Raw genomic sequence first — 7,610 nt, 5'->3', positions numbered from 1 at the left:
GAGGCGTCCCGAGAGCTGACCGCTTCCCTCTCCAAGCATCAGCGCCTCTCTTCTTTGACGGGGGCTACTCCCCCTGTGCACATGCGCCCTGGCATGTGCCGGGCTGGTCACTGACCCCCAGGCAACCCTTGCATGATAGGAGTGAGTGGGGTCTGGACGTCCCAGCGTCCCAGCCTCTGGGTGGGGGATGGGTCTGACCTGATGCCACGCTGTCTCTCAGAGGGCCCTGCGCGGTGCCCACCGCAGGAACCCACGCAGAGAACGCCCTGTGCTGGTTTTTCACTTCCACTGTCCCAGTTCCCCACTGTGCTTCCTGGGGTCACCTGACAAACCACCGTAAGTTCAGGTCTTACTCACTGAGGAACCCAAAGTGAGATGGTAGCCACTCCGGTCGGAAGGCGTGTCCCTTCCCAAACTCATGAGACACCCCCCAGAGTGATGGTGTTAGGAGGCAGGGTCTCGGGGGTCGTTCAGGTCCTGTGGGCAGAGCCTCTGTGAATTGGTTCGGGTCCTTTTCAGAGAGACCCCAGAGAGGCCCTGGCCCCCTCCACCACGTGGGGTGACAGCGAGAAGAAGGCAGTCAATAAGGAAGGGGTCCTCACCAGACACCGCGTCTGCCGGGCCTGGATCCTGGACCCTGGACCCCCAGCGTCCAGACCTGTGAGAAACACATCCCTGTTGTTCGTAGGCAGCCCAGCCTGTTGCGTTTTGTCTGAGCGGCCCCAGCGGCGTCGGACAGCCCAGCGCCGGGCTGACCACTGGACCTGCACCGCTCACAGGATCCTTGTAGAGACCCCTGGGAGGCGGCACGATCATTATCCCCATTTTACAAATGCGACAGCTGAAACTCAGGTCCGTGACTCGCCCACGTTCACGCAGCGACGTGGTGAATCAAGACTTTGCCGGGGCCGAGGGCCTGGGCCAGAAGTCAAGTTTGAACCGGGCAATTCTGTTCTGACGTCTCTCCCTTATTCATCTGATGTGAAGACTCTCATTCAGGGGGGATGTTGGGGGCCATTTCCTCGGGGAAGGTCAGGAGTTCTAGATGAGGCTGGGATTCTGATCAACAGAAGAGTTTAGTGGGGTCTCAGGAAGAGGCCATCACTGTGTGCCGATGGTGTCACTGGAGGCATACAGGGGCGAGTGCTCTGACAGAGGCCATTCCCGGGGTGCTGGGCTCAGGGGGAGGTGGGGGTCCTCCCTGGAGCAAGAGGGGCTCTAACTCTGCCCTTTCCTCTGTGGGGAGGGGGTGCCCTGCTGGGAACGGCCCCACATCATTCTTGGAGGGATTATTTCTGGTCTGAGGGATCAACAAACCCCAGTCTTCCTCTATAACCCACAGCATCCTCCAAAGTCAAGGCTCTGGGCTTTGAGGACCTGCTGAGCTTGGGGAAACTGAGGCAGCTCTGCCTGGGCTCCGTGGGCACTGAGTGCGTTCTGCGACCAGACACAGGTCCCCAAGGGGGGACTTCTGATCCACGTTCACTGAGGACGAGCCCCTAAGTTTAGCTCTTGCTCATGAATTTGTGACCCGGTCACCAGGAAACTTCATTCTAAAATCAAAGTATAAGAAGGAAAGCGTTTTGTTGTTGTTGTTTTTTTAATCTAGAGGGAATTAAGGTCGGCCTGACCTGTGGTGGCGCAGTGGATAAAGCATCAACCTGGAAATGCTGAGGTCGCCGGTTCGAAACCCTGGGCTTGCCTGGTCAAGGCACATATGGGAGTTGATGCTTCCAGCTCCTCCCCCCTTCTCTCTGTCTCTCTCTCCTCTCTCTCCCTCTCTGTCTCTCTCCTCTCTAAAAATGAATAAATTAAAAAAAATTAAAAAAAAAAAAAAAGAGGGAATTAAGGTCTGGAAAACATCCAGGTGAGAGGAAAGAGCGGTGAGAATGCTGGAGAGCTGTCTGTCTCGTGTCTCCCCACTCCGAGGGGTGCAGACCCCTCCTCTCAGTCCCTACTGCTTCCTGTCTGAGGGTCCCCAGGCCAGCTGCACGGTCTCTCTGCTCCTCCACTGCCTTCTCTGTAAAGTGGGGGTGATACTAGTTCCTACCTCACAGGGTTGCTGTGGAGGCTAAATGTCAGTGCATGGAGATCACTTAGCACAGTGCCCAGCACATAATACTTGCTCAATAAATAGCAGAACTGACCAGTGGTGGCGCAGCGGATAGAGCGTCATTCTAGAACACTGAGGTCCCAGATTTGAAACCCAAAGGCAACTGGCTTGAATGCAGGATCCCAAGGTTGCTGGCTGGAGCCCAAGGTCGCTGGCTTGAGCAAGAGGTCAGAGGTCACTGGCTTGGCTGGAGCCCCCCCCCCCCTTCAAGGCATGTATGAGAAGCAATCAGTGAACAACCGGGAGCGACACAACCACGAGCTGATGCTTCTCACCTCTCCTTCCCATCTCTCTTTCTCAGAGCAGGTGTTTCTTGGGCATAACATGTGACAGATAAAGGGGGCGGGGTGAGGGCGGGGCGGAGGAGGAGGCAGGGAAACCTTCGGGCCACCACGCTGATCTGACATTTGGCCAATGCAGCGCGAAGTTCCAGTGCAGAGTCATTAGAAGAATGCACATTAGGCAGAATGGCCAGGCCCAGGTACCCTCACCACACTCTGTCACCGTCACTGGTGGAGCTTCCCGGGGAGAGAGCATGGTCTCAGCTAGAACCGGAGGTCCTCTGGGCTGGGCCCGCTGCCCAGCCACACCCCACACCCTTGGGAATGGAAAGGTGAGCTTTCCGAGGGAGCGAGCAGTGCCCCCTGCCTGCCTGCACTGGGCACGTCCTGATGAGCAGAGCCAGGTGCTAACCTGGTTTGGGTCTGCAGCCTCCCAACACAGTGGTCCTTCTCCCGGACCCCCGCCCGTGGGGACTGGCTTCTCCCCAGCACTGCATTTCCCGGAGTCCCGCTCCATCTACAGAAGAGGCTCAGGGGGCCGGGGGGCTGGCAGGACAGCCACGGGGGTGACCATGGGGCTCCGGCTCCTCCAGCACGGACCCCGGTGAGGAGACAACCAGGGAAGAGTCAGCTTGCATCATCTCCAGCGTCGTCACCCCATCAGAATTCCAAATGCTCTCCCCTACGGCCTTGCCTTTCCCACTTTTAAAAACTCTTTAAAATAATCGCTGAAGAGCATCAAGCTGCATACCAGGCGACGCAGACAGTGGTTATTATTATTATTTTTTGTAATAGAAAAACTGACAGGCCCATCCATACAGAAATCATAATTATGGGAATTAATAGTGCAGAATTCGATGAAACTCTTAATAAGAATGAGGAAGATAGGTGGCCTTGAAAAAAAAAATCCGTGCTTTACTTCGAAAGAGGAACATGAGATTGTGGTGTAACACCTGTAATAGGATTTCATTCGTATCCAGCGGTCGGCAAACCGCGGCTCGCGAGCCACACGCGGCTCTTTGGCCCCTCGAGCGTGGCTCTTCCACAAAACACCAGGTGCGGGCGGGGCGCTACCTCGGTAAGGAATGTACCTACCTATATAGTTTCAGTTTAAAAAATTTAGCTCTCAGAAGAAAGTTTGATCGTTGTCCTGTTGATATTTGGCTCTGTCAACTCATGAGTTTGCCAACCAGTGGTAGGCAAAGCTAAACCAAACGGACTCACCAGCGAGCACGTATGTTTGCATAAATAAGCATCTGCCCGGTCCGGTGAACACAGACCAAGCACACAGCAGTGACCCGGGGAGGTGGCCGGCTGGCCGGGTGGGGCGGGAGCCGGGGTTAAGAGAGGGGACGTGGGAAGCAATCCCTCCATGGGCAGGCCTGAGGTCTGCAGTCAGAAGGAAGGGGTTTGGGGGTTAGAGAGGTGGGGGCACGGCAGCAGGAGTGGGGAGGGGGAGTGCACGGCAGGCCAGGCGTCAATGGAGGAGGTAGGCCCGCGGGGAGGGGGGGGCAGGACGCAGCACTGCGGGGGCTCTGGAAGCAGCATCTCGGGTCCCAAACTCCTCTCCCATGGGGACCTTTTCAGAGCCACGTTCTCCAGAACGAACCAGTCGTGTGGTCTTGGAGGTCTGTCATTTGCATTCAGGGTCAGCCCTGGTTCCTTCCCCCAGATCCATCCAGATGGAGTCCTGGTCCTGCGTGGTCCCCTTAGGGTAGAGGAGAGGCAGGCGGGCAGGCGGCCCGCAGGACAGACAGACAGGCAGGCAGGCAGCTGGCACGCTGGCCGGGAGGTGCCCAGCCGGATGCCCGGGCTCGGTTCTGCCTCTGCCGAGTACGAGCTGGCTGATCCTGGGCCAGTTCCTAAAGCGCCACAGTTTCATCTGTGAAGTGGGGGTCACGGAGCCCCGACCTCACGGGCTGTTGTGAGGTTAGACGAGGGGACCGGGCTAACAGCTGCATCTGCCAGTGGGCTGGGCCGTCGTGGAGGGGACTTCACTGAGATGACACTGCCCACACTCTCAGCTCAGTCTGTCACCGGGGCACGTTGCAACCCCACCCAGCACCCCCAAGGTCATCCCATTATTTCAGAGTCCCCCTCCATCTCTAGAACAACATTTCTCAGCCCTGGCTGCACTTCGGGACGGCCCGGGAGCTTGAACCGCCCGTTTTCGGGCTGCCCTGGGCATTGGGGCGCCCCTGGTTTCGGGGGGGGCCTGAGCAGTAGGAATGGCGGGATGCCCCTTGGGTGTTTGTTGAGTGAGGACAGGCGTAAGAAACCTCGCTCTAGGCCACAACCCGGTGCCTGTGAATGACTTCTAAGGATGTGTCTCCCCATCGCGGTTCCTCTCTGCGCCCCCTCCCCGTCTCTGCTCCCCACACCTGCCAGCTGCTCTTCTGTCAGCTGCCTCCTCTTCCTCCCTCCACGCTTGATTGTCAGCGTAGACTTAGCTGCTTGGGGTTCCTTTGTAACTACACCCCCCCCCCCCCCCCGTTGTCAGGAGTGGAGCTGGAAGTCCTCACCTCCTCTCCGGGTGACAGCAGCCTCTCCCCCCTCCTGGGACCTCCTGGGACTGTCATCCCTGGACTGGGATGTGACTCACCCCATGGTGGGAGAAGAAGGTCCCTCTCCCTTCCTGCCTTCCTGCCCTGGCGGCCCCAGCACCACGGCCCGGTGGGTCAGCCGCCAGCACTGGTCCCTGTGCCCTGCGTCCCCGACTCCCCTCGGCTGGGAGAAGGGCTCCCCGCCCCCCACACCCGCATCCTGCATGGAAACGATTATTCAGAGGTTGTATCACGAGGTTGCGTCCTTTCCCATTTCAATGGAGTTGACATTTTTGTCTCTATTTTTAGCTTTATTTTTTTTAAAAAAATTGTTCTCTCATGGTACCATCTTTCCTGGAGATTGCACATGATTAAAATGCATCTTCATTCTCAGTGGGAATAAGAGGGCTGAACCTGGGCTTGATTGCAATTACCCAGGACGAGCCAATGTCCTGCCCCCCGGACACTGGCTGGGACAACACCCGGGGGCTCCGCGAGGCGCCTGGCCCATGCTGTGGCCGCACCAGGTGGCAGCGCGGGCGTGGCCGGCTATCTGCGTCCCCCCCCCCCCCCCCGCCTGGGGTCGCAGGGAAATGCAAAGACAAGGGGAGGGAGGTCATGACGGACACAGGGTCCTCCGTCTACCCCAGCTTCACAGCGAGACTATGGGCGGGCTTCACTTTCTCCCTGTTACAGGTGAGAAAACCGAGGCTCAGGGGCGCCACCGGCCTGTCCCACGTCATGAGAACTGAGTGGCAGGGCGGGGGTCCCTCCCTGCACGAACCCCCTCAGCATGGGTCCAGCTCCTGGATATGGAGACGAGGCCCCTTTGCCGGCACGAGGGGCCCCCACCGCCTGGCCGAAAACCTGGTGGCATTTCCGTGAGAGCCCCTTCCCTCACACACAACCTTCAGCCATGCCTTTGGTCTCCAGGTCTCCAAGTGGACTGTCCCCTCTACCCAGAAGCCTCGGTCCCTGTCCTGCCCCCCGAGTCCTGCAGTGGGCAGTTCCCGCTCTCCTTCCAGGTGTTAGCCGACGGGCTCCCCCCGCAAGCCCTCCCCTGAGCAGGGTTCAGAGCTCCTCTTCCTGGCGTCCCTGCCTGGTGTCACCTGTGTCCCAGCCCTGATGACCTTGAGGTGACGGACTGGGTCTGGTCTCTCATCGCTCTTTTCCAGCCCACCCCCTTCCCCGGGGTTCAGGGACCCACCTGGTACAGTGAGCCCCACCAGACCAATCCATCTCTGCCTGTCGGACGCCAAACCAGGGCATTGCTCCAGTTCGCCGCTGCTGGGGAGACCGTGTTTCTCTGGTCGCTTCCTCTCTCCTCATCCCGACTTGGCCTGGAAAATCCAGAGATCGCTTTGGCCTCGAGCCACCTGCCCTCAGCTCTGAGCAGCGTCCCGGAGGGCAGCGCGATCTGGCGGGCAATGCTGCCCCCTGGTGGCGTCTCCCGACCTGCGGCTCCCCAAACCAGAGGACAGGGCAGGCTGTGATGCTCCTCGGAGGCCTGAACTTCACGTTTTTCTAACTTGAAAATGAACGCATGTGCATTTCATAAAAATCTGATCCGACCCGATGAAGCTGGGAGCTCTGGGCACACCCGAGAGAGACGTGGCTGTGCAGCTCCTCGGGCTGTGATGCGTTCCCGGTTCCCCCTTCTCCTCTTGCTTCTGGCTCAGGTCTGGGGGCGGGACCCTAGGACGTGCCTGTCTAAGGAGCCAGGACGCGGCTGCTCGCCGGAACCACGCTCTGAACATCGAGGGTTTAGGTTATACTTTAGACCAGCGCCCTGGTGTGCCGCAAGAATCTTTAAATACCCGACTGTTGAGCCAGGGGCACGGACCTCTCTTCCCTTAGATGGTCAAATACAAAAAAATGACTACAGCCAACACGTAGCTGTGTGGTGTGAATGAATCAAAATTATACCTATTTCCTGCAAAAAATATATATATACCTTTTGATGTGCCGCAGAATTCCAGTAATTCGTTTCTGCGTGCCATGAGATGGAGAAGGCTGGGAATCACCGCCTGACATCAGTCAGCGCCGTCAAAGATGACCTCATTCTCCTTCGGCTTCCGTGCAATTCTGGACAAAGGGAAAACCACTTTTCATGAGAGCATCTCGCTTGCTGACATTTTTAGACAGAGCTGTCACATTTCCGGTGTGGGGGTCCGGTCTGGGCCCCCACGCTGGTCTCCCGGGACCAGGAGCAGTTGAGAGCGGCTCCCGGCAGCCCCGGGCTTTCTCGTCCCTCCCTCTGACTCATTTGGGCAAAACCTTCCTTGTTGGACAATTTGAAAAGATAGATTCAGCCATCTCTCTTTAACTGTGTTGGCCTGATATTTTTAGCTAGGTTGTGGGTCCTCTCCGGGGAAGTTGCCAGGGTTCTGAAATCTTAACACTGACATCGATCGACCAGCATTTTGAATCATGTCCCATGTCCCTAGAACAAATGAATATTTGATGGCCAACCATTTATTAGGTGTTCGCTGCACACTGGGTGACATGCAAACCGCTGTCCGGGGATTATCCTGTTGCTTCTTTACAACAGCTCTGCGGTCGACTTGCTGACTTTCTCCGACCACAGAAAATGAGACCCAAGGCCACACAGAAGGGCGGCAGCCGCGTGCATGTAATGAGGGAGTGAAATCGAGACTATGCTTGGCTCTGACC

Source organism: Saccopteryx bilineata, chromosome 4, assembly GCF_036850765.1.
Source record: "Saccopteryx bilineata isolate mSacBil1 chromosome 4, mSacBil1_pri_phased_curated, whole genome shotgun sequence".
Classification (NCBI taxonomy): Eukaryota; Metazoa; Chordata; class Mammalia; order Chiroptera; family Emballonuridae; genus Saccopteryx; species Saccopteryx bilineata.
The sequence above is the reverse complement of the archived record's forward strand: the minus strand, read 5'-3'. Positions refer to the sequence as shown.